At 39.0% G+C, this 24,045-nt stretch overlaps 1 non-coding gene across 1 annotated transcript; it reads left to right on the forward strand.

Annotated features, from left to right (window-relative positions):
- The first annotated feature begins 23,365 nt into the window (after positions 1 to 23,365).
- LOC132364236 (U5 spliceosomal RNA) lies at positions 23,366 to 23,486 on the forward strand. Its single transcript, XR_009502776.1, has one exon. It is a non-coding gene; the product is annotated as a U5 spliceosomal RNA (small nuclear RNA).
- Positions 23,487 to 24,045: the final 559 nt, after the last annotated feature.

Genomic DNA, 24,045 nt, shown 5'->3' on the forward strand with positions numbered 1-24,045 from the left:
CATGTTCACTCCCTCAGTTCTCCATGTGTCCAGGCTTATGAAGAAAAGAGAGCGGCCGGTGAGAGCAGGAGAGCAAGAGTTCTCAATTATGTTTTGAAACTGTTATGAAATTGCTTAATACTAAATTTGTTGTTGAATGATTGAACATAAATGATAAAAATATAAACTGTTTAGTGCCATTAAACTAATATGAGAATATCATATTATGTAGCTCTCATCCCCCAAATTATTATAGCCTAAATTTATCATGATTATAAAGAAAAAGAAGGCAATCAAGTTTTTAAAAAATAGGGTTGTCAGAAGCAAACAACTTTTGTACAATTCATTAGGTCCTCTGACACAGCCTTGTGAAACAAGGAAGGATTCATATCCTCTTCAATTAAGGATAGGGAATTGAGACCTCGGGAGGCCTGGTGGCCAGTCCAAGGCCGCCTGGGGCAACCATAAGAGCTTTTCAGGTGGAAAAGCAATACTGCACACCTATATTTGTCCCCTGGCTCCTCTGCTTCTAGAGTTGCAAAGAGATCTATTAATTAAACAAAACAGTTAGCTCCCCAGGAGCCTTTGGATATGAAGTCTCTAATGACTCCATGCAAAATGTCCCAGACCCGAAACATCTGTTCTAGAGATACAGTCAAGTTCCACTCCAGAGTCCCAAGTTAACAACTTATCTCCTTTCCTTTTATTTTTTTAAGTGCATAGCAGCTGTCCACGTATTTCAGAGGACAGACCTTGGTTTTAAACTTCAGCCAGAGACTGTTCCATAGAAAACTCTCCACACTTCACTGTATGTGCTAATTAGAAGCTTCTTACAACAAGCACATAAATTCATTTATACACTGATGAATTTTCAGTTGCCAAATAGCTCCAGTGAAAAGGCCAGAAAAGTAAAAATAGTCAGTCTAATGAATTTAACATTTATTTTTGTGCAAGCTTGGGTAATTTTTAGAATTGTTTTGTTTTTGGAGGAATGATTTGCATGTGCAAGGCATTTGTTTTTTGAGACTCTTGAAATACTGTTTCCTGGAAAAGGAAGGCAAATTCTCTTGATGGAGAGGCATGCAGTCAGATACCCGAAGTTAAACCCAAAGCCCAGAAGTGAAAGGAAGAGAGATAATCTCTAGGTCACACATTTACAAGGCCTGAGGGAAAGAATGAAGAGCATCAAGGAAAAAATAAAGGTGACTTATTATTTCACTGCAGCATGGGGTAAATATGTCTCTGATGTGAGCCCTAGAGCTAACAAAGAACAGTCGCCACTTCCCTTCCTGTTGCATCCCTCCAACGAGGGACAGCAGGTGAATGTCAGTCTCATTTCTAACATGGAAATACAATTTCATATGCTGTTTGTTTTAAATCTTTTAATTTTTTTACTTTCCCCTTATGAGACACACAGAAACACGCATACATATTTATCCATTCATCCATCAATCAGATACATAGTGAGGGCCTACTATTCTTCTGGCCCAGAATAAGACAGAAGATCACTGTCTAATGCAGCTCACAATTTTGTGGGGGGGAACCACAAAATTAAAAAGTAAATGGATCTATAGTAAAGATAATTATGAGTCAAGAAAATTATTAGATTATAAATATGATAACATGATAGACAATTAGGAGGAACAAAGGTCTTTGGAATAAGAGGTTGATCATGAAAAGGCCTCCCCAAGGAGATGAGTTAAATTATCTGAGTGATGGGAAGGAAGTAATTGTGCAATGCTTTGAAGAAAGGATCTTCCAGGAAGAGAGAGAACAAATACAACAGTCTTGAGGCCAGGACAATTTCCAAAAAAATGGAAAGAAGGCCATAGAGTTTAGAGAATAGTGATTGTAAGTAGACTTAGTGTTGTATGGTACAAGATGAAGCCAGGGAGGTGAACAGGGGTAAATCATGATCTCATAAACCATAAAACAAGCACTTGCATTTCATTCTTTTTAAAACTTTGATGCAATTTTCTACATAACATCTACATGGTGAGTATTGCCCAAGCTCTTTATAGAAGCTATTTCATGAAATACCTATGAAAGCTATTTCAACAACCCTATAAGGAATGCAACAGTATTTCCACTTTGTGGATAAGAAAATGAAGACTCAAAGAAGTTGAATAAATTTTCCAAGGTTATTCAGACAGTAAGAGGTGAAGCCAAGTTTCCAAGCAAGATCTAACTCCACAGTCTGAGCCCTTGTCTATTCTCCCCCTTTGCTCCACATCTTTGTAATCTTATTTTCCAGAACTAGCTGGCGTGTTGTGCGCATAATGCAGGTGAGACATACACAAAAGCAAATACCATCTGAAACAGGAGGGCTAAGACCCTGTTGGCCAGAAGAAACTGCATGGGAGGAAAAGCAGTCATTAAGAACGGCAGTTAAGGGTAGCTGGATTCTGAATGGCCTCTGCTAAATTACCTTCCTCATGAGATTCTGCATTCCCCGTCATAGCTAGATTAAAGATTTTCATGATGTCAGGAAGTCATCATTACACACACACACACGTCTATATATTCACATATATATTCATATATATGAATTGTATGAGTATGTAACTCATATTAATATATATTCTTATATATGAGTTACATATTGAGGAAGGTTGCATTAAAAATGGCCAAACAGATATTTCTGGGCCCACATGCTCTTCCAGAACCTTGCCATTCTCCATCAAGAGAGGGAGTCTATTTCTCCTCCTCCTGAATCAATCTGGCAAGGCCTTTGAGCGTCTCTCAGCGAACAGAATGGAGCAGAAGAGCTTCTGTAAGACTTCTGAAGCTAGGCTATAAAATATGATGCATCTGTCTCTGCCTCTCTTGGGATGTTTGCCCCTAGAACTCAGCAGTCATGTTGTAGAAACCCCAGGCCACATGGAGAAGCCAGGAATAGTTGTTTCTGCTAACAGCCATGCTTAAGGACTCAGTCCACAGATCACTGCCAGAAATGTGAGTGAATGAGTCTTGAGATGATTCCAGCTTCCTGCCTTCAAGCCACCCTAGGTGATGTTGAGTGCAGTAAAGACAAACTATCCCCACTAGGTTTTGCCCAAATTGCAGATTCATGAGCAAAATAAACGTGACTATTATTTTAAGCCACTAATTTTTAGGGTAACTTGATATACAACCAAAGCAACTGAAACACAATACACAGATTATTTGAATATGCCATATATATATATATATACACACCCACACAGTTTATATTTTACACACAAATGTCTGTACATATATACATATACATATACATAATCTAAACATACCAAAAACTAAAAGTGGCTTTTAGGAGACTATTCACTTAACATGTGGAGATGATATAGTTATTTGATTAAAAGGAATAGTGTTGAAGTTAGACCTTGATTTGAACTAAGATCCATTTCTTAGTTTTTCTTTCTAGGTGTGGCCTTCAGCAGGCTAGTTAACCTTTCTAATATTTGCTTTCTTTGTCTATTAGGTAGAGATATAATGGCTCCTATTACATAGGACTGTTGTGTAAGATAAATAGGATCATATTTTATATCTCTTAGCATAATGGCTGGTACATAATAGGTACTCAGTAATTGGCACTACAAAATAAAATTTTAAATTATTATTGTTATTACTCTAGCATTGGGCATGGTCCCAGTTTACAATTTACATCTTTTCCCCCAGGAGTTCACTTAAAAAGATTTCAAATCTAAGTGCCACCCAGGCAGTACCATTATCTAAATAGTTTCTGAAGCATGTGAAAAAATCAGAGCTGTGGATAATTAGAGGTCAGCTGACAGGACCCAAGAAAAGATCTTTTAAAACATCTTAAGGGGGAAAGAGAGAAAAAGGCATAGAAACTAGAAAATGTTCAAGGGAGAGTGAATATGTATTTTTCCTTGAACTTCATCCAGTTGTGGAATTCAATATGAAACCTTAGAAATATGAGTGTCAATGACATTTCCCACCAATTAAATTTCATCCTAGCACAAATCAGATGGGATATATCAAAGACTTTAAGAAAAAGAAGGTCATTTTGTCCATGAAAATGTCTTCCTCCCTGTACAAACACCACCTTTCAGGGTTGTAGCTTTATTTCGTAACAATGGGGCTCATTGTTGTGAAGTATCAGAGCTTAGCCTTTTTTATAAAAGAGCTGTTGCTGATGATTCCGTATTATTCTTTCCCAGTTATACTGCTTTGACTTAACGCGTCATTTCTTACAAAAATGAAGGTAACTCCAGATGGTTCTGGAAACTCTGATTGGTTTAGTGGTATCCTGTTGGATTGGGTAGACCACTGACTGTGTTGTGTGTGACGCTTGCTCTCACCTGTCACTTGCTGAAAGCAGAAAATTCTTGGACTATGTTCTACCAACCTCTATGAATCAAAGGTGCTACCATGTTTTGGCCTTAACACTCTGCATCGTTCCTCTATGGTAAGTAAAAGAAAAATCCTGAGTCTTTTGTTGAATCACTGGTGCCAGTTGATGCAACATTTGGTGCAGACACTTGATTAGTAAGTTCTGTCATAAAAAGGTTGGGAGGAGGGAACCGGGGGAGCCTAAGCCACCGTCTTTAACTTAGCCTTGGAACTGTGGCACAGAGCCCACCACTCTTGTTACCACCCTGTGCAACTGACCGCTGTTGTCCACTGAGATGCCGTTGGTATCCTGAGCAGCTAACCCACCACCTAAAGCTTCGTTGAGTAGAAGTCCAGTTCTTCACCAGTGGATTCAGGAAAAGCCTGAAATCCAATCAGATTTTCCAGCTTTGGGGAAACTTCTCACCTCTAGTTAGCTAGCTGATGCTTGATAGATACTTCATCTTTGTTTTTTTCTTTTGTTCTTGTTGTTTTTTAATATTTTGGCCACGCCACGTGGCATGAGGGGATCTTAATACCGTGCCCCCTGCCATGGAAGCACGGAGCCCTAACCACTGGACCGCCAGGGAAGTCCCCTACTTCATCTTTCTTATGAACACTCTTGTTGACTCCTACTCATTCTCCAAGGAACATTCCCCCCCCTTATACATCCTCCTCCCTCCCCCCCCTTTTTTTTTTCTTTTTCTAGGTGTGAAATCCTGGGACCTTTGAAAGGAAATTTGAGTTCCTATGATTATTTCTGTCATTTTTAAGCTCCCTGTTGTCTCAGGTCTTACTTCCTTTCTGTGCGAGTTAAATTAGAAGTGATTTCTTTTTCCCTATTGAAGATCCTGCAGGTGAATTTGAGATCTGATGAATTTTTTTTTTTAACTTTTTTTTTTTTTTTTTTTATGGCTGCGTTGGGTCCTCGTTTCTGTGCGAGGGCTTTCTCCAGTTGCGGCAAGCAGGGGCTACCCCTCATCGTGGTGCGCGGGCCTCTCACTATCGCGGCCTCTCTTTTTGCGGAGCACAAGCTCCAGACGCGCAGGCTCAGTAGCTGTGGCTCACGGACCTAGTTGCTCCGCGGCATGTGGGATCTTCCCAGACCAGGGCTTGAACCCATGTCCCCTGCATTAGCAGGCAGATTCTCAACCACTGCGCCACCAGGGAAGCCCCCTCCTCCTCTTTTTAAACCTGATCTTCCACCAAGTTATATGACTGTGTTGTGAGGGACCATAGCACCTTCTATTTCTCTATATTTATCACAAATATCCCAATTTTATTGTTGTTCTTATCTGTCTTCCTCACTACACTCTGCACTCCACAGTGAGAAAGACCATATCTGTTACAGCACCCACAGTATCCCCTAACACACAGCTCTGCTCCTCTTATGAAATGTCAGTATCAGGAAGAAAAAATAGCAATATGAGGAGGCAGTACAGAGAGTAATGCATTCTATTCTCTAGTCTTACTGTTTGGTGCTAAGAATGGAAAATTTTATAGAAGACAGGGAACAGGGGAGAAGGAAGATACCAGCATCATAAGGATAAGCTCGGTTGTCTCAGAATTGTGGATGCAGGAAATAAAAAAGAAGTGTATGTTTCTGTTAAATAGCATTAACTCAAATGTATAATTCACACATCCAGATGCAGCTGCTACTTCTTGGCTGGAAAAAAAGAAGTCAGAATGCATGAATTGGGACAGCTTAAGAGTTCAGGAATTTAAAGCCACACACACAAAAAATCCTTCCATATTCCACTTGTACACTCAGAAACAGATGTTCACCTCTCTGCAGTTCATGTTTTAAAACACAAATAAGAAAGCTGCCAGACAAGGACACAAACCCAAACTAAAAAGTCATTTCCCAGCAAGTGACGCAGCAATCTCTACTTTGACTTTGACTTTAGCTCCACAGCTGTGGTGAAACTCAAATTATGGCTGCAGGAAGGAAATTGTTCCCAGGTGAGAAGTAAATTATCTGGCTCAGCACAAAAATGTTCAAAAGGCAAATTCTACCTCCTTTTCTCTAGGCAAGATATTTTTGCTCAAATATCTCCCTGCCACATAGTCAAGCAATTGCCCCCTTGTCCAATTTACATCCTGATTCTGGAAATGATTCCAATTTTGCATTCTGCATATACATAGCATTTTTGTGTGAAAATACACAGGTAACCTAGGGCTGAATCACACACTTTCTAATCCACTAAAGAGGGAGTTTTAAGAAACCTCAAATATGGATGTCTTGATTTACTGATTGGTCCATTCATTGATTCATTCACTCATTTCTTTTTTCATTTAAAAAAATGTTTCCTGTTTTGTATCAAGCACCGTTTCAAGCTCTGGGACTATATCAGTGACAGATAAGGTGAATGCTCTTGTTCTCATACAAGAAGACAATGAAAAAGTAAACCAATTAGACATGCATTCTTTATATTTTCTTTGAATTTTTAAATTTTATTTTATTTATTTTGTTATACAGCTGGTTCTTATTAGTCATCCATTTTATATACATCAGTGTATACATCTCAATCTGAATCTCCCAATTCACACCACCACCACCCCCTCCCCCCGCCACTTTCCCCCCTTGGTGTCCATACATTTGTTCTCTACATCTGTGTCTCTATTTCTGCCCTGCAAACCGGTTCATCTGTACCATTTTTCTAGGTTTCACATATATGTGTTAATATATGATATTTGTTTTTCTCTTTCTGGCTTACTTCACTCTGTATGACAGTCTCTAGATCCATCCACATCTCAACAAATGACCCAATTTCGTTCCTTTTTATGGCTGAGTAATATTCCATTGTATATATGTACCACATCTTCTTTATCCATTCGTCTGTCGATGGGCATTTAGGTGGCTTTCATGACCTGGCTATTGTAAATAGTGCTGCAATGAACATTGGGGTGCATGTGTCTTTTTGAATTATGGTTTTCTCAGGGTATATGCCCAGTAGTGGGATTGCTGGGTCATATGGTAGTTCTATGTTTAGTTTTTTAAGGAACCTCCATACTGTTCTCCATAGTGGCTGTATCAATTTACATTCCCACCAACAGTGCAAGAGTGTTCCCTTTCCTCCACATCCTCTCCAGCATTTATTGTTTGTAGATTTTTTGATGATGGCCATTCTGACCGGTGTGAGGTGATACCTAATTGTGGTTTTGATTTGCATTTGTTGTAAAGCTGGTTTGCTGGTGTTGAATTCTCTTAGCTTTTGCTTGTCTGTAAAAGTTTTAATTTCTCCATCGAATCTGAATGAGATCATTGCTGGGTAGAGTAATCTTGGTTGTAGGTTTTCTCCTTTCATCACTTTAAATATGTCCTGCCACTCCCTTCTGGCTTGCAGAGTTTCTGCTGAAAGATCAGCTGTTAACCTTATGGGGATTCCCTTGTATGTTATTTGTTGCTTTTCCCTTGCTGCTTTTAATATGTTTTCTTTATATTTAATTTTTGATAGTTTGATTAATATGTGTCTTGGTGTGTTTCTCCTTGGACTTACCCTGTATGGGACTCTCTGCACTTCCTGGACTTGAGTGACTATTTCCTTTCCCATTTTAGGGAAGTTTTCAACTATAATCTCTTCAAATATTTTCTCAGTCCCTTTCTTTTTCTCTTCTTCTTCTGGGACCCCTATAATTCGAATGTTGGTGTGTTTAATGTTGTCCCAGAGGTCTCTGATACTGTCCTCAGTTCTTCCCATTGTTTTTTCTTTATTCTGCTCTGTGGTAGTTATTTCCACTATCTTATCTTCCAGGTCACTTATCCGTTCTTCTGCCTCAGTTATTCTGCTACTGATTCCTTCCAGAGAATTTTAAATTTCATTTTGTGTTGTTCATCATTGTTTGTTTGCTCCTTAGTTCTTCTAGGTCCTTGTTAAATGTTTCTTGTATTTTCTCCATTCTATTTACAAGATTTTGGATTATGTTTACTATCTTTACTCTGAATTCTTTTTCAGGTAGACTGCCTATTTCCTCTTCATTTGTTTGGTCTGGTAGGTTTTTGCCTTTCTCCTTCATCTGCTGTGTGCTTCTCTGTCTTCTCATTTTGCTTAACTTACTATGTTTAGGGTCTCCTTTTCACAGGCTGCAGGTTCATAGTTCCCATTGTTTTTGGTTTCAGCCCCCCGGTGTCGAAGGTTGGTTCAGTGGGTTGTGTAGGCTTCCTGGTGGAGGGGACTGGTGCCTGTGTTCTGGTGGATGAGGCTGGATCTTGTCTTCTGGTGGGCAGGACCGCATCCGGTGGTGTATTTTGGGGTGTCTGTGACCTTATTATGATTTTAGGCAGCCTCTCTGCTAATGGGTGGGGTTGTGTTCCTGTCTTGCTAGTTGTTTGGCATAGGGTATCCAGCACTGTAGCTTGCTGGTCATTGAGTGGAGCTGGGTATTAGCATTGAGGTGGAGATCTCTGGGAGAGCCTTTACCATTTGATACTGCCTGGAGCCGGGAGGTCTCTGGTGGACCAATGTCCTAAACTCAGCTCTCCCATCTCAGAGGCACAGGCCTGACACCCGGCTGGAGCACCAAGATCCTGTCAGCCACACGGCTCAGAAGAAAAGCGAGAAGAAAGGAAAGAAAGAAAGAAAAGAAAAAGTTATTTAAAAACATTATTAAAAATTAAAAAGTAATAAAAAAAAAGAAAGAAGAGAGCAACCAAACCAAAAAACAAATCCACCAATGATAACAAGTGCTAAAAACTATACTAAGAAACAAAAACAAAAACAAACAAAAAAACGGACAGACAGAACCCTAGGACAAATGGTAAAAGCAAAGCTATACAGACAAAATCACACAAAGAAGCACACACATATACACTCACAAAAAGAGAAAAAGGGAAAACTATATATATATCTCTATATATATATAAAAAAAAGAAAAGCAAGAGAGCAACCAAATCAATAAACAAATCTACCAATGATAATAAACTCTAAATACTAAACTAAGATCAACATAAAACCAGAAACAAATTAGATGCAGAAAGCAAACCCCAAGTCTACAGTTGCTCCCAAAGTCCACCGCCTCAATTTTGGAATGATTCATTGTCTATTCAGGTATTACAGAGATGCAGTGTACATCAAGTTGATTGTGGAGATTTAATCCGCTGCTCCTGAGGCTGCTGGGAGAAATTTCCCTTTCTCTTCTTTGTTGGCACAGCTTCTGGGGTTCAGCTTTGGATCTGGCCCTGCTTCTGTGTGTAGGTCGCCTGAGGGCATCTGTTCTTTGTGCAGACAGGACAGGATTAAAGTAGCAGCTGATTAGGGGGCTCTGGCTCACTCAGGCTGCAGGGAGGGAGGGATATGGTATGCGGGGAGAGCCTGCGGCGGCAGAGGCCAGCGTGACGTTGCAGCAGCCTGAGGCACGCCGTGTGTTCTCCCAGGGAAGTTGTCCCTGGATCACAGGACCCTGTCAGAGGTGGGCTGCACAGGCTCCTGGGAGGGGCGGTGTGGAGAGTGACCTGTGCTTGCACACAGGCTTCTTGGTGGCTGCAGCAGCAGCCTTAGCGTTTCACGCCCATCTCTGGTGTCTGTACTGATAGTCGCAGCTCACGCCCGTCTCTGGAGCTCATTTAGTTGGTGCTCTGAATCCCCTCTTCTTGCGCACCCTGAAACAATGGTCTCTTGCCTCTTAGGCAGTTCTAGACTTTTTCCTGGACTCCCTCCTGGCTAGCTGTGGTGCTCTAGCCCCCTTCAGGCTGTGTTCACGCCGCCAACCCCAGTCCTCTCCCTGGGATCCGACCGAAGCCCGAGCCTCAGCTCCCAGCCCCCAGCCCCCGCCCGCCCTGGCGGGTGAGCAGACAAGCCTCTCGGGCTGGTGAGTGCTGGTCGGCACTGATCCTCTGTGTGGGAATCTCTCCGCTTTGCCCTCTGCACCCCTGTTGCTGCACTCCCCTCCGTGGCTCCGAAGCTTCCCCCCTCCGCCACCCGCAGTCTCCGCCCGCGAAGGGGCTTCCTAGTGTGTGGAAACCTTTCCTCCTTCACAGCTCCCTCCAACTGGTGCAGGTCCCGTCCCTATTCTTTTGTCTCTGTTATTTCTTTTTTCTTTTGCCCTACCCAGGTACGTGGGGTGTTTCTTGCCTTTTGGGAAGTCTGAGGTGTTCTGCCAGCGTTCAGTAGGTGTTCTGTAGGAGTTGTTCCACATGCAGATGTATTTCTGATGTATTTGTGGGGAGGATCCACGTAAGGTGATCTCCACGTCTTACTCCTCCTCCATCTTGAAGGTCTCCCCATAGTTTCTTTTTCTTACTGTAATCACCAAATTAAATATCAGTCAACTCTCCCAGACTCAATTAATACTAATTGAGATCTTTTCTTATATTTTACTTCTATCAATCTCTTTCTGATGACATTTAGCCATTTGCTCTTCCACCATTTTCTTAAACTCTTTGAGCTGCTGCAAACATCTCATTTCAAAATGTATGGGAGTATAGCTGACTTACAATGTTGTGTTAGTTTCAGGTGTAAATCAATGATACTCCAATATGAAATAAAAATTAAATTAAAAAAATTTTTTAAATAAATTAAGACTCTCTGAAAAAAAAAGTACAATGAGATATTCTCTCTTTTATATGTGCAGAGGGGCCAACTATCGTATACCTTTTGGTATTGACACATGAGTCAACTTCACCAGGATGTAAAATAAATGGCTCTCATTGGCTGAAGGCAGATGACATGCTGAGATCATGAAAATAATACACTTTGATAAGGTGTGTGTGAGTGACTGAAGAGAGACTATTTATATATTCAAGAGTAGTCATGTGATAATGATACATAGGATACTCAATGCACTGGGGTTTTGAAGGAAAGCAGACTTTGAAAAGTTTTGCTGTAATGTGTCAGTGGGATTATTTCTTTAGTATTTCACAGTTTGAAATGGTTTTTAAATTATTTTGGTGATTGGGCTGCAACCATTTGAATACGTTCCATACACCAACAAGGCAACAAGTTAGCTCAGCTTTCTGTCGATTGCCTGTGTCAAATGTGGATAAGGTCTATATATACAAGGTTGTTAGGAGAACCACCTCAGATAATATATGTGAAAGCAGTAAAAAACTCTGATTTTTCTTAAGTGTCTGTTCTTACCATTTCTACATTTACTATGTTGTCATGGCTAACAGTCGGAAACTTTCCAATATAACCTTGAATTAACCTGATGTGACTGAGTCTTATTTCAATCATCTCCTCATACAAAAGACCATTGAGAGTGTTCTGAGCAAAAGTTTTGTCACTCATAGAGCCAGGACTTGAAAATCACACACTTTTAGGCACATAAAGAGAAAAGGGCAGCATTTCCCATTTCTGACATGACTTCACATTGTCTTTTGAAAATTTAAGCCTCGGGATCTTTGCACCTGGTCATACACCTTTTTAACAGTAAATGCTTGCTGTTAAAATGATAAATGGATGCTATTAAAACACTTTAATCCATAGTGCACCAAATGTGCCTACTTAAAGAATAGTTTCCCTTCAGAATTTCGAAGAAGATGCCTTTTCAGCTTTTCTTTCTTGGCACAATTCTTAAGAGAATGGGAATATCTATATGCCCGTGTTCCTCTAAGCGTACACCAGAGATAATTTTATATTCCTGTAAAAGCTTCAAGTGACTTTAATTAGATGTTCTTAGATAGTAAATAGCTCACCTCTTCCTCTTCTTCCATCCTTCCCAGGGGGTTGTGAGTTTTGCAGAAGGTGAAATGGCATGGATTGTTTGTCTCTCAAGCTCCCTACTTTGCCTTTTCCTGCCCAGTGTTCTCAGAGATGAGATTTTGCAGTACATGTGATTTCTGGGTGAAAAAAATGTGTTACTTCACGCATTTAAAAAATTTTTAAAACTTTGTTAGAAACAAAACAAATTTTTGGAAAAGTCAATAAACAAAGCAAAAACAAAACAAAACAAAAGAATGATTAACTCACATTTTCCTTTTTTTAAAAATACACACAAGTCCAGCTCTCTGCAATGATATGAGGATAAAGGTGTTGTAAAGATCCACAGATCTACTTGTGTGTTCTCCTTGAATTTCCTTGCCTCTTGATACTGTAGGTGCTTAAATGTATTCATCATATCAAGTTATAAGGTAATGAATCAAATATTGGAATTTTATAAAATTTTAAATTTTACTAAATTTGCTTTGAAGGCATAGCCATTTCCCTTGAATAGCAAAATAATTTTGTCGATGTTAATGAAATACAGTTTTGGAAGCCCCAGATGAAGAGACCATAATTTTAGGCTAAGTTACTATGTGAAACATATAAAGCAAATGCTCATTAGAGACACGCTAGTTAATAGTCTTAATTAGTCATTTAAAAGCTGTTGGGTATTTGGATCTAACATTTGCTCTGGAATGCTATTCCAGAATCTATGTATAATTCTCAGACTACAATGATATAATACTAAGATAAACTGAGTCCAAAGTGGTGATTCATGTATAAAGTATAGCCACTTTATTTCACTTTTTTCACTCTGCTGAGGCAAATATACAGGAAGCATCCCTAAAAAAAAGAGGCAACAATTAATTTTCCTCACCAAAGGCCTGAACTTCATACTGGTTTTGCTTTCTCTTCAAATTTATACTTCTCAACTTAAGTTTTAATTTGCTAGAACAACAAAGGAGCTAAATCCTCTACTTTTAACAAGTTCTTCCTATGTGCCTGAATAGCAGTGAGCTAGCAATAACTTCTGACTTTTTTGACAACTCCCATTGCCAAATGCAGGCTATTTAGAAGTGGCTACAAAGTGAAAATAAATACCTGGTTTCCCGTCCTCTGAAATGCCGTCTATCATTTGTAATTTCTGTGATGGTATTTGCTGGTTATGATTTATCACCTTGTGACTGCATGAGTCAGCCGTAAAATGTCCATGACTCAATGGCACGTAACAAAAGCAATCAGGAAAGTGACATTTGAGTGAAGGGTTGGTGGATGGGTTTGAACAAGATTTCACTAACTTAAAGAACAAAGGCAAAGTAACTCCCCCAACTTTTTGAAATCTTAGGAAGTCAGCATTTCAGTTCTTTCTCTTCATTAGTTAATACCTCTAAACTTGTGGGAAAATAACTATCAATTGAAATAAACAACAAATATGGATTTATAGAGGGTCACAGTATGGATTTATTCTTATTCTGCACTTAATCTTAATTTTTTCCATGTGTTCAGAATAGCCTTTTCCTAATCTTGCAAATAAATTTCCTACTGCTTTTAAATTTCCTTGCTACCTACCTGTTCTTTCCTAGGTGGTAAATTGGTAGCAAAATGAACTTATTCTTTCATTGAATATTTATTGAATCACCTGCGTTAGGCATGTATAAGACAGTGAGGTTGAAGCAATGAGCAAAATATGCCCTCTTTCTTAAGGAGATTTCAGTCTGATGAAATGAGTAAAATGGGTCATATTTACTTTTCTAGGTTAAGTGCTATTAACCTTGAATGAGAAAATGTCCATTTTCAAGTCTCACAGAATATTTCATATACAAGCAACTTGACTTTGCAACACTTGAATATTTATTTCAAACCACAGCTATCCTCATATGGAAAAGTGGGACAAAGATCGGCCTGGTGACAGGAATATGACTGGCCATCTGGGCATCTGCTCCTCTTAGCCCTGTGGACTCTCTAGTTTGACAGTTTATGTTAGATTCTTATTAGTTTCTTGTTTTGCAAATGATATTTAACCTCCTTTGAGCCTAGAAGAGAAATAATGGATGAAGTTCTCGAAAGTTTTACCACAGGAGCTCAGTTCATTGGTTATAAGTATTATCCAACAGCATTAGCCAAAAATTGTGGTATGCTGCTCATGGCATCCAAGGGAAATTGGGAAAGAAAAGATAGAGTTCTCAGGGAAAAGTTACTGTCATTAATGGAGACATAATTTAAGCAAAACTTCAAAATGAAGATGAACTCTGCAAATAATAACGATGGTTATTCACTTTGGTGTTGGCAACACTCAGGATAGTGTCTGGAACAGAATGGTAATAATGATACTGTCTGTCCTTTATTGAACCCTTCCTGGGTGTCAGCCATTGTGCTAAGTATTGAGTGAGAAGTATTAATGGCCTGAGTCTATCTTACAGAAAGATTAGAGAGGCGTAAAGATGAGCTGATAGAACCTGCAGAAGTTGATATAATAATTTTGGAAGAACTTGTGCCAGCCTTCCAGTCCTCAGGAGGGAAGGATGCTGAACAAGAAGAGAATAGAGACAGTACTTTGGAATGGTGTGCATCATTTCAACTGTAAGAGTAAGTGTAGCCAAGAACGCAACAAGAATTTGATTAAGAAGAATGATTAACTCCAGGCACAGCTAGGCCAAGCATACTTCATTCTTGATTGGCTTGAGAATAGGACACCACCTCATGACAGCAACAATATAATGAAAACACAAGCAGATTAAATAATCAGTTTGAGTATAGATACATCCTCATCTATCTTTAGGAAAGGTCTGGAAAAGAATTTAGAACACAGGTTAAGAATGAGGTCATGAAGAGAAAATATGACCTATGTATACAAGTATTAACCTGAGCCTAAACACTAGAGGAATATTTTTAGTACTGATCAATTACTGCTTTTATCACTGGCTTGGCTGAAGTCCATATGGGACATTAAATCATGCAACTACTTTTTCAAGTAGACTAACCCAATCTACTCTTGGATTGGAGCTTAGGAAGAAACCTTAGGAAATAGAAACTCAAGATCGGAAAAGTTTGATGTGCTTGCTTCTCTGTTGGAACAGGTTTCAAGTAATCTAAGTCTCTTGAAACATTCTCTCTGGCATCACATCTAAGGGCTGGGCCTACCTGTAGGAGGCACAATGTTTAGGAAACCAACACCAAAGGCTTCACATAGAAGATTCTGTGTAGTCCTCAAATCAACTGTACCATGTATAAGTTATAATTCCCATTTTATTGATGGGCTAACCAAGGTTTAGAGAAGTTAGGTGACTTGTTCAGGGTCACAATAACTAGATTAGTAGCACCAACTTCATATACTTCAGACCTGATTTTAAAGTGGGGAGAGAGGGATAAAGTAGGAGACTGGGATTGACATATGTACACTACTATACATAAAATAGATAACTAATAAGGACCTACTGTATAGCACAGGGAACTTGTCTCAATAGTCTGTAATGACCTGTATGGGAAAAGCATCTAAAAATTTAGTGTAGGTGTGTATATGTATAACTGACACACTTTGCTATACAGCAGAAACTAACACAGCATTGTAAATCAACTGTACTCGGATAAAAAATTTTCTAAAAAGTGAACCATGAACAAATGGCCATAAATAATCAATGTCTTAAGAGACTCTGACTGGTTTTCAAAGGAGTCAAATTAATTTTTATCAAAGGTAGGGAAGGGGTAAGAGAAGATCAAGGTAGGTTATCAGATGATTTTGGTTAGACAGAAGTTCTGGCATTAAAGATAAAGTGATTGAAGACTGACACAGAAATTCTAGGGAGAAATTCTTGACCACACTAGAGGAACAGAGCTGTCAGGGTAAATAAGGATCTATGGCTTCCAGGCAACTGGCTAGCGAATACAAAGAGATCACACCCTTAAAATCTAACATGTTAGCTGTGATCTCATCCAACATCCCACCCCCCTCACTGTGAAAGATGTCCTGCTAATGTAAACGTAAATGAGACTGAAGAATTGGTTCCACAAATCGAGCTCCTGATGAATTAACCCCTCTTACCTTCCACAGTACATTGTGCTCAAGCCCAAGGGTCCATTCACTGAACACATAAACGGAGCTTCACAACCCTCACAATCTTCTCTGTATGCTGCGCCCAGATGCTCACAGTGTTCTTCCCCTGTGACCACGTGGAAAATCCTCCTGGCATTTAAGATCATCATCTCCCTCAAGCCTTCCTGTCAGAAAGAGAACAGCCCTAAGTGAAATGCTGCAGATCAATGAGTTGGTAAACCAGCTATGGAAACAGTGTGTTACAGCCCATCAGACCTCTGAAAGTCTCCCACTTTGAAGATGTAAGAATGAAAGAGACACATCTGAATTAAAACCTAGAGAAGCATTTGCTATGCAGGCAAGTTCAGATGACCTTTTTAAATGACAAGAATATTTCACTTCTGATTCTGACCTCAGAAACAGATTTCAAGCTGAGTTCCAGTAAAGAGGCTATAAATTATAGTAATAAAATACAATAGAGCCAACAATTATTGAGAACTTGGGTGCCTGGCACTGAGCTAAGTGTATAACATGCATGGTATCATTTAATCCCTTAAACCTTCCTAATAGGTTGGTATTATTTTTAATGTCATTTTACAGAAGTGGAAGGAGGCATTCCTCTGCTTCTGTAGTGAAGTGAAGTGACACATTCTCCCCAAGATAACAGAATTAGTTTTACAGCCAGATTCAAATGCAGATCCATATGGCTCCAAAGTCTTTGTTCTTCAAACACTAGACCACTCTGCTTCAAAACGAAGACCAGAAACCAACACAGAGACTGTGGGTCACTTCTCGGTACCTACTGTATGTTGGGTACTCTATCAAGAAAAATATTCATAATAGTAAGGATACTCTAGTGTCAGCAAGGCCTGTCTAGGACATGTTGGAACTCAACTCATGAGAGAGTCTGATTAACTTCTCTGAGGTAAGAGTTGTTCTAGGAGGCAGGATCCAATTCTGATTGTTTAATAAGGACTAAATTTATCCAGAGACAAAGCATAAATCAGAAAGGTGAAATGGGAAATGTCCTGTACAAGAAATGACAGCTGCTGCTTGAAGGGAGAAAACAGAGGAGTTGTGTATAATCTCCTGTGGGTTTTCAAAGAAACCACTGGGCTAAAAGTATGCTTGGAATAGATCAGATGGAGAAAAGCATCTTGGATCTTGGAAACCACTAAACAATCGTGGGCTGGAGGAGTGTGGGCTGGTAGGCTTGCTTGCAGCACCAATACATTGAAGTATTTATGTTATTTAATAGAAGACTGTTATTCTTTCACTTTTTATAGGAGAAATACGATTGACCTTTGGGAAGTCTGATGACAGGAAAAACAAGTATAAACTGATGGTTGGCCTTATCAAGTTTAAATATTTGAAAAGGTATAATTCATGTAAATGTTTAGCCTTTTTTTAATTGTGCAAGGGCAAAACCTGCCTAGGTTGGTATTTACTTTTCTAATTAGAAAAGCTTGAGTGATGTGAACAATTAAGATAATACAATACCTTTACAAGATAATTAATCTTTTCTTTGGGATTCATCTTACCACATCCCAAGCTGATGTTATTTACCTCCCAGTTAAGGATATGTTCGAATGTAATTGGAGCCATTTGCTTTGACTATCAGAGAAGAAAAGATCATGCAATTTGCATCTCATATATCTAGAAATTAAAACTGAAGGACTGACCACTTGACACCACAGAAGTTCCTGAAATGAAGCCTGCTGAGCTCAATTCGTTGTGGTGGCTAAATGGATCCTCTATTCAATTTGAATGCATGATGAAACTCCTATTAGAACATTGCACTGTAATAATAGACAACATAATGAAACTGCCAAAGACAAAATGCAAATACCTCTCTACTGACCCTTCAGAACTATACTCTGTACTTAGAAAGAAGCAATACCATTGCCAGACAAGTAGCATTCCCCTTTATTCTACCTCCTCTCTACCCATCAGGGAATGCTGAGACATTCTTTTGGATACCCATTCCTTTAGAATCAAACACTTGAAATTCAGCAGCAATGGTAGGTTGCAGAATTTGGAATGGTATATAGATTCAACTAGCAAGAGTATTTGAAAATAACTACTATCTCCTATCACTCTCACTTTATAACAGAAATGTATTTTTAGTACTAAAAATTTGGAAGGATATTATCCTAGGGTAACAATTTCATAGAGTCATTTAGCTCCAGCAAACAAAACTGATGCTTTTAGTTTTGGGGGTTTGCTTCTGATCTGTGAAAACTTGATTAGGCATCAGCACTGATCTTTGGAAATTACTAATCTACATACACTGGCTTTTTAAAATAATTAACCTCTCAATCCATTATAATTTGGCCTCTAATCCTTTTAGGATGTATGACTAGTAATGTCTTCAGTTGCTGACTCAGTGGTCTCTCGTCGCCTTAATCTAACTGGAGCTCTCATCAGCGTTTGTTATAGGTTGTCACTTCTTCCGTCTTGAAAAACCTCTCTTTTTAATTTCAAGTACCCCACACACAAGAGTATGTTTCCTCTCTGGCGTCATTTTTTCTAATTCCCCTCTGTAGCGTCCTCTTCCTTTATTGCGGAAAGGCTTTTGTTTTTTCAGGGTTTTGTCTTAGTTCTCCCTTCCTTTCTTACCGTGCACACTCATCCTGGATAATCTTTCATATTCCCATGGCTTTAATCACAAATCTTGACACCTAGGCCACACCTCACTTCTGAGTATTATATCTGTATCTCCAACCATTAGATATGTCTACTTGAATGCCACAAAAGCACTTCAAACTTATCAAGTCCCCAAATGAACTCATCATTTCTCCCTATCCTTTTGAGATCCCCGACTCTATAAGTAGAATTACTGTCTCCCATTGTCCAAGTCACAAACCTAGATATCGTCTGACTCAATTACCAAGGCCCATCATTTCTGCCTCTTAAAGTCAGGCCACCATCACCTTGAACTTGGATTCCTTCTATAGCTGGCTAGTGTTCCCCGCCACCACGTTCATCCAGCCATTCTCTGCACCGTAACCAGAGCATGTTTTTAAAGCACACGTGATTATTCCACTTACTGCCGATGCTCCAATGGCGCCCCCATTATCCTCCGGATAAGGTCCAGGCTCCTTGACCGGGCTTATAAAACCCTATGCCACTCAGGAGCTGTTCCTTGCTTATAGCTCCAGCTGACTCATCGTTCTACAGTCTCTTTTATCCCTCCTTCTACCTGCATTCAGCATTAGAGAAGGTTCAACTTGTTTCATATACATATGTGATTCTAATCAATGCAACGTTTTTTATTTCTCTTTACTGAAATACTTGCAGAGACCAGGGATTTGTATTTTACAAAATTATAATGATGCAATGAAATATAGCAGTCAGGAGCATGGGCTTTAAAAATCACAAACCTGGGTTTTAATCCTGACTTTTCTAAATTATATCCATGTTATCAATCATATTAGTCGACTACTTCAAGCCTTCACTTCCTCATATGTAAAATGGGGATAATATTACTACTACCTGTGTTTCTAGAGTTGCTATTTGGATAACATGAGGTAATGCTAGTTAAATGTTTAATAAAATTGGTCCCCTAGTGTTGTTGTAGTTTTTGTTTTTGTGTGTAAAGCATTTAAACTACTTATTCTAATATTCTCCGTAATTTTTATTTAACCTCATCTCTCCTCACATATTAAAGTAAACCTTTTCTACTATTACCTATCCTGGACAATCTCAGGCCCCAAATAGACAATATTAGTTCCTTCCTGTTTGGGCTATTTTCCCATCTGGAACTCATTATTCTCTTCCTCCAACTTGCTGATTGAAATTCCACTTTTCTCATTTAGGTTAGTTTAGGTTCCTCCTTCTCCGTGAAGCCTTCTCAGATGTCTATTATTCATCTGGATCTTTCCTTTCTCAGAGCTCCTCTGATAATTGATGCTATAGTACATACGTTGTCTTAGTTCTTCAATCACTTCACATGCACAAAAAATCAACCTCCTCCACCTCTCTCAGCAGCATCTTGTGCCTGGATGAATACATATTTGAACTGAATTTCTGAGTGGCCTCTACAATGCATCATCCTTTTCCTATCCCCCACCCCCTTTGGCAGGTACTTTCAACTACTATTTCTAGATCCTTATATTAAATGTTCCTTGTTAATGATGATACTGAAATTTCTTCTTTTTTTTAAGCACACACACAAAAAAAGAAATGGCACTTTTAAGTTTGCTTGTTTTCTTTTACTTACAATTGAAACTCTAGCTTCTGCAGTTTACCCCAAAACAAAACTTTCACACTGATTTATGAATCTTACCCTCTTTGGATGTCTTCTAGGTTTATGATTACTTTGCATTTTCAAAATTTTTAACCTGCCTGGAACAGTTTTACAGGTGTCATTCTTTCTCAGGAAAGGTAGATTTTTATTACCTTACAAGGATGACAAATGCAAGTCCGCAGCATAATATAATTTTATTAAACACATTAAATGCTCAGCATCTCTCCTCTGCACCATTTGCTATGGCGGATAGATACCCTTACTAAGGAAGGGAGGGCTATTGAGGTGATGGAATGTGAATTTTTTTCCTGTACTATTTTCTCTTAAAATTCTAGCTTTAGATAGCAGATCACATCTCCACAGAGGAATGCAGGCCTCCTTTTACATTCTTTCTATACAAGTCAGACACTATAAATTTCTTATTTCTTTCTCTAAACTTCCTCATCCTCTTATTCACCATTAAAAGTTTCTTTCCAGAAAACTGTCTTTTAGGTAGCATTTTGCTTTGCATCAAAACCAGAAATCTGGGGCTTCCCTGGTGGCGCAGTGGTTGGGAGTCTGCCTGCCAGTGCAGGGGACATGGGTTCAAGCCCTGGTCTGGGAGGATCCCACATGCCGCGGAGCAGCTAGGCCCGTGAGCCACAATTACTGAGCCTGCGCGTCTGGAGCCTGTGCTCCACAACAAGAGAGGCCGCGATAGTGAGAGGCCCGCGCACCGCGATGAAGAGTGGCCCCCGCTTGCCGCAGCTAGAGAAAGCCCTCGCATAGAAATGAAGACCCAACACAGCCATAAATAAATAAAATAAATAAACCCAAAGTTTAAAAAAAAAAAAAAAAAAAAAACCAGAAATCTAATCATAGTGTGTCTTGAAAACCATGCAAATATTCACTTGAATATAGACATTTCTCTCTTGCCTTTTGCCAGGACTGTTTATGGTTGGTTTCAAAAAAGATTTGGAACTTCTCAGGCTATGGACTAAAAAGCATTTTCATTTTCTGGCTCCTTCCTTTATGTGGAAAGAATTGATATCTTTGAAAATAAAAAAGGAGATGTGCCACTTTGGTATAGGTTTTATATTATACAGTTCTAGATTTTGCACTATGTCCAAAATGACAAGTTGTTTTAAAAGTCAGCTTCCATGAAGTACCTTGGAGAAGTGTGTGTGTGTGTGTGTGTGTGTGTGTGTGTGTGTGTGTGTGTCTGCCTCTCATGGAAGCAGAGAACAGGTAGGGCTTTACTTTCTACCCAACAATAAACAAAGCAACGTTAAGTCTGATAAATTTTACTCTTTTATTGACTCCCTCTTTAAGATGGTCAAAAAGAAGAATTCTGTAGCAAATGGTTTAAAAAGCCCAAAACAGTAAGAATAATTTCAATTGATCAAAACAGCATGGGACATGTTATATGTGACCGAGCATGCTTTTGATACCAGTTCCCTAAAAGGAATTTGCATTTTGAATTTTTCAGACTGAACTACTTAAAATGTGAACTGAGTCTGTTATTCCTGTGGGCATCTCCTCTGTCGTTGGTTTTAGTGATTACTCTGTCACTTCTTCTTTAATTTCTATACTTTAATGAGGACATGCAAGTGTGCCTATGGAATTTTCCTATTAATGTCAGAGTGATTTAAGAATTGACCATAGTGTAAGAGAAAAAAACCTCTCTTCCAGGTTCAGCCTTCTATTTAATTCTGTAGCTGGTGACAGAGCTGAGAGCCACTTGATAGGGAGATACAGCTTCTGCTCCAGGCGTTTCCTCTGGGACCTTTGGGATAGAACTAAGCACAGCTATCTATAAATCAGCTTGTCCATTTCTGGGCCACCCAGCATAATTGGAAGCACTGACTCTAGGCCATTTCCCCCTTGGGTAGGAATGATGAAGTCAGGGTTTCTAATAATTGCATCTGATTACTGTCTCCAGTTTGAAGATAGAGAAAGAAGCAAAAATGAATGAGCATGTCCATCCCATGTGGGGTTATTCGGGGGCAGTTATCATGGAGGAAGGAATCTTTGGTTTGGCTTGAGATTCCTCTTTAATTTCTTTTTTAAAAAAAATAGGTGAAACGTTTAATTTTCAGAGTAGGAAATCATACTTAGCATCTTTGTTATAGGATTCCCCTGTACAAACAATGCAACGGACAGAAACCGCATAGGTGATGGTCTTCAGGCCATCAACATGCTCTTACACTTGTCACGAGAAGGGTTAGCCAATCTTATACTGATAAATATCAGGAAGATCTCAGATGAATGATAGAATTCAATACAGATGACTACAATGTTCAAGTATATGTGTTCCATTTGTGTTAAAATAATCTTTAATGTTCCAAGTGAAAACAACAAAACAACAATAAAGTTGGGCTTGGGTTTAAACCTTTTTTTTTTTTTTTTAATTCATTTATTTTTGGCTGTGTTGGGTCTTCGTTTCTGTGCGAGGGCTTTCTCTAGCTGCGGCAAGTGGGGGCCACTCTTCATCGCGGTGCGCGGGCCTCTCACTATCGCGGCCTCTATTGTTGCGGAGCACAGGCTCCAGACGCGCAGGCTCAGTAGTTGTGGCTCACGGGCCTAGCTGCTCCGCGGCATGTGGGATCTTCCCAGACCAGGGCTCGAACCTGTGTCCCCTGTATTGGCACGCAGATTCTCAACCACTGCACCACCAGGGAAACCCCTAAACCATTATAATGTAAGTCTGATCCTTGTATACAATAATGATAATAGTACCCTATTGGGAAAGAGTGAATTGTATTTAAACAATAATTGCAGACAAATGACTTGTAAATCAATATGTGAAAAGGCATCAAGCTGCATAGATTATTCATTTTCTGCCATGTTCTTCTCTGGGTTAATGCTCTGAAAATATGATTTATAGTGTGGTTTTAATGAGTAACGTTCTTTTGGATATGATTGTTTCATAGAAGTTAAAAAGGTTTAATTCTAGTAGTACCGAACACTTTAAAAATGTGACTATGAAATTACCACAAAACTGAATTTGTTTTAGAGAAATGATGAAGATGCACATGTAAGAAGTTTATAAATATTAAGTTACTTTGGAAACAGTTATTAACTTGTACAAAGTGATGCATTTTTTATATGAAAAAAAGCGACGATTTTATTTTTAAAGATGACTTTAAATCCATACTCGTGCTTCTCTTCATAATTGAATGAATCTTTTGCCTTTTACTAAAGATTCATGTGGGGAGGGAAAAGCATGACTGTTGCTTCAATTTTTTGAGGCCTTGTGGGAATAAACAAGGCTGGGAAAAAAAAAGATGACTTTAAAATATACAAAAAGGACAGGTGCTGAGACACAGAAGGAACTTGGTCTAGATGCTGTAACGCTGCACCAGGGACAGAAAATAATAGAGGAACAGTTGTTTGTTCTGCACGTCAGTGGAAATCAGTGTGGAATTTGATGCAATCTGAACCCATAAACCAATTTATAAAATTCTTGGTGTAATGAATTCTCTTGTCCAATCAGGCATAAAGGCTGAGCTTTATACTAATTTTGACATGGTGGTAGAATATAATATCTGTACTTGATAGTACAGATGAAGGAACTGAACTGTGCTTTAACACCAGAGATTAGCAGAAATCTTGTGAAGTTCTCAGCCATTAAATGTGTGTATTTGAATAATTCCTACCACAATCTTAATGTCAGGAAGACCCTAGCTGACATCTGGGTTAAGTTGAGTTTAATTAAAATATGTTAATAATTCACCCTATTAAGAATTACAGACAGAAATATGTTTTTCTTTGAAACGTAAGAATGAAATTTTACCTATTTAAGGTATACAAATGAACACTCTAAATAAAGC

Source organism: Balaenoptera ricei, chromosome 3 (genome assembly GCF_028023285.1).
Source record: "Balaenoptera ricei isolate mBalRic1 chromosome 3, mBalRic1.hap2, whole genome shotgun sequence".
Taxonomy (NCBI): domain Eukaryota; kingdom Metazoa; phylum Chordata; class Mammalia; order Artiodactyla; family Balaenopteridae; genus Balaenoptera; species Balaenoptera ricei.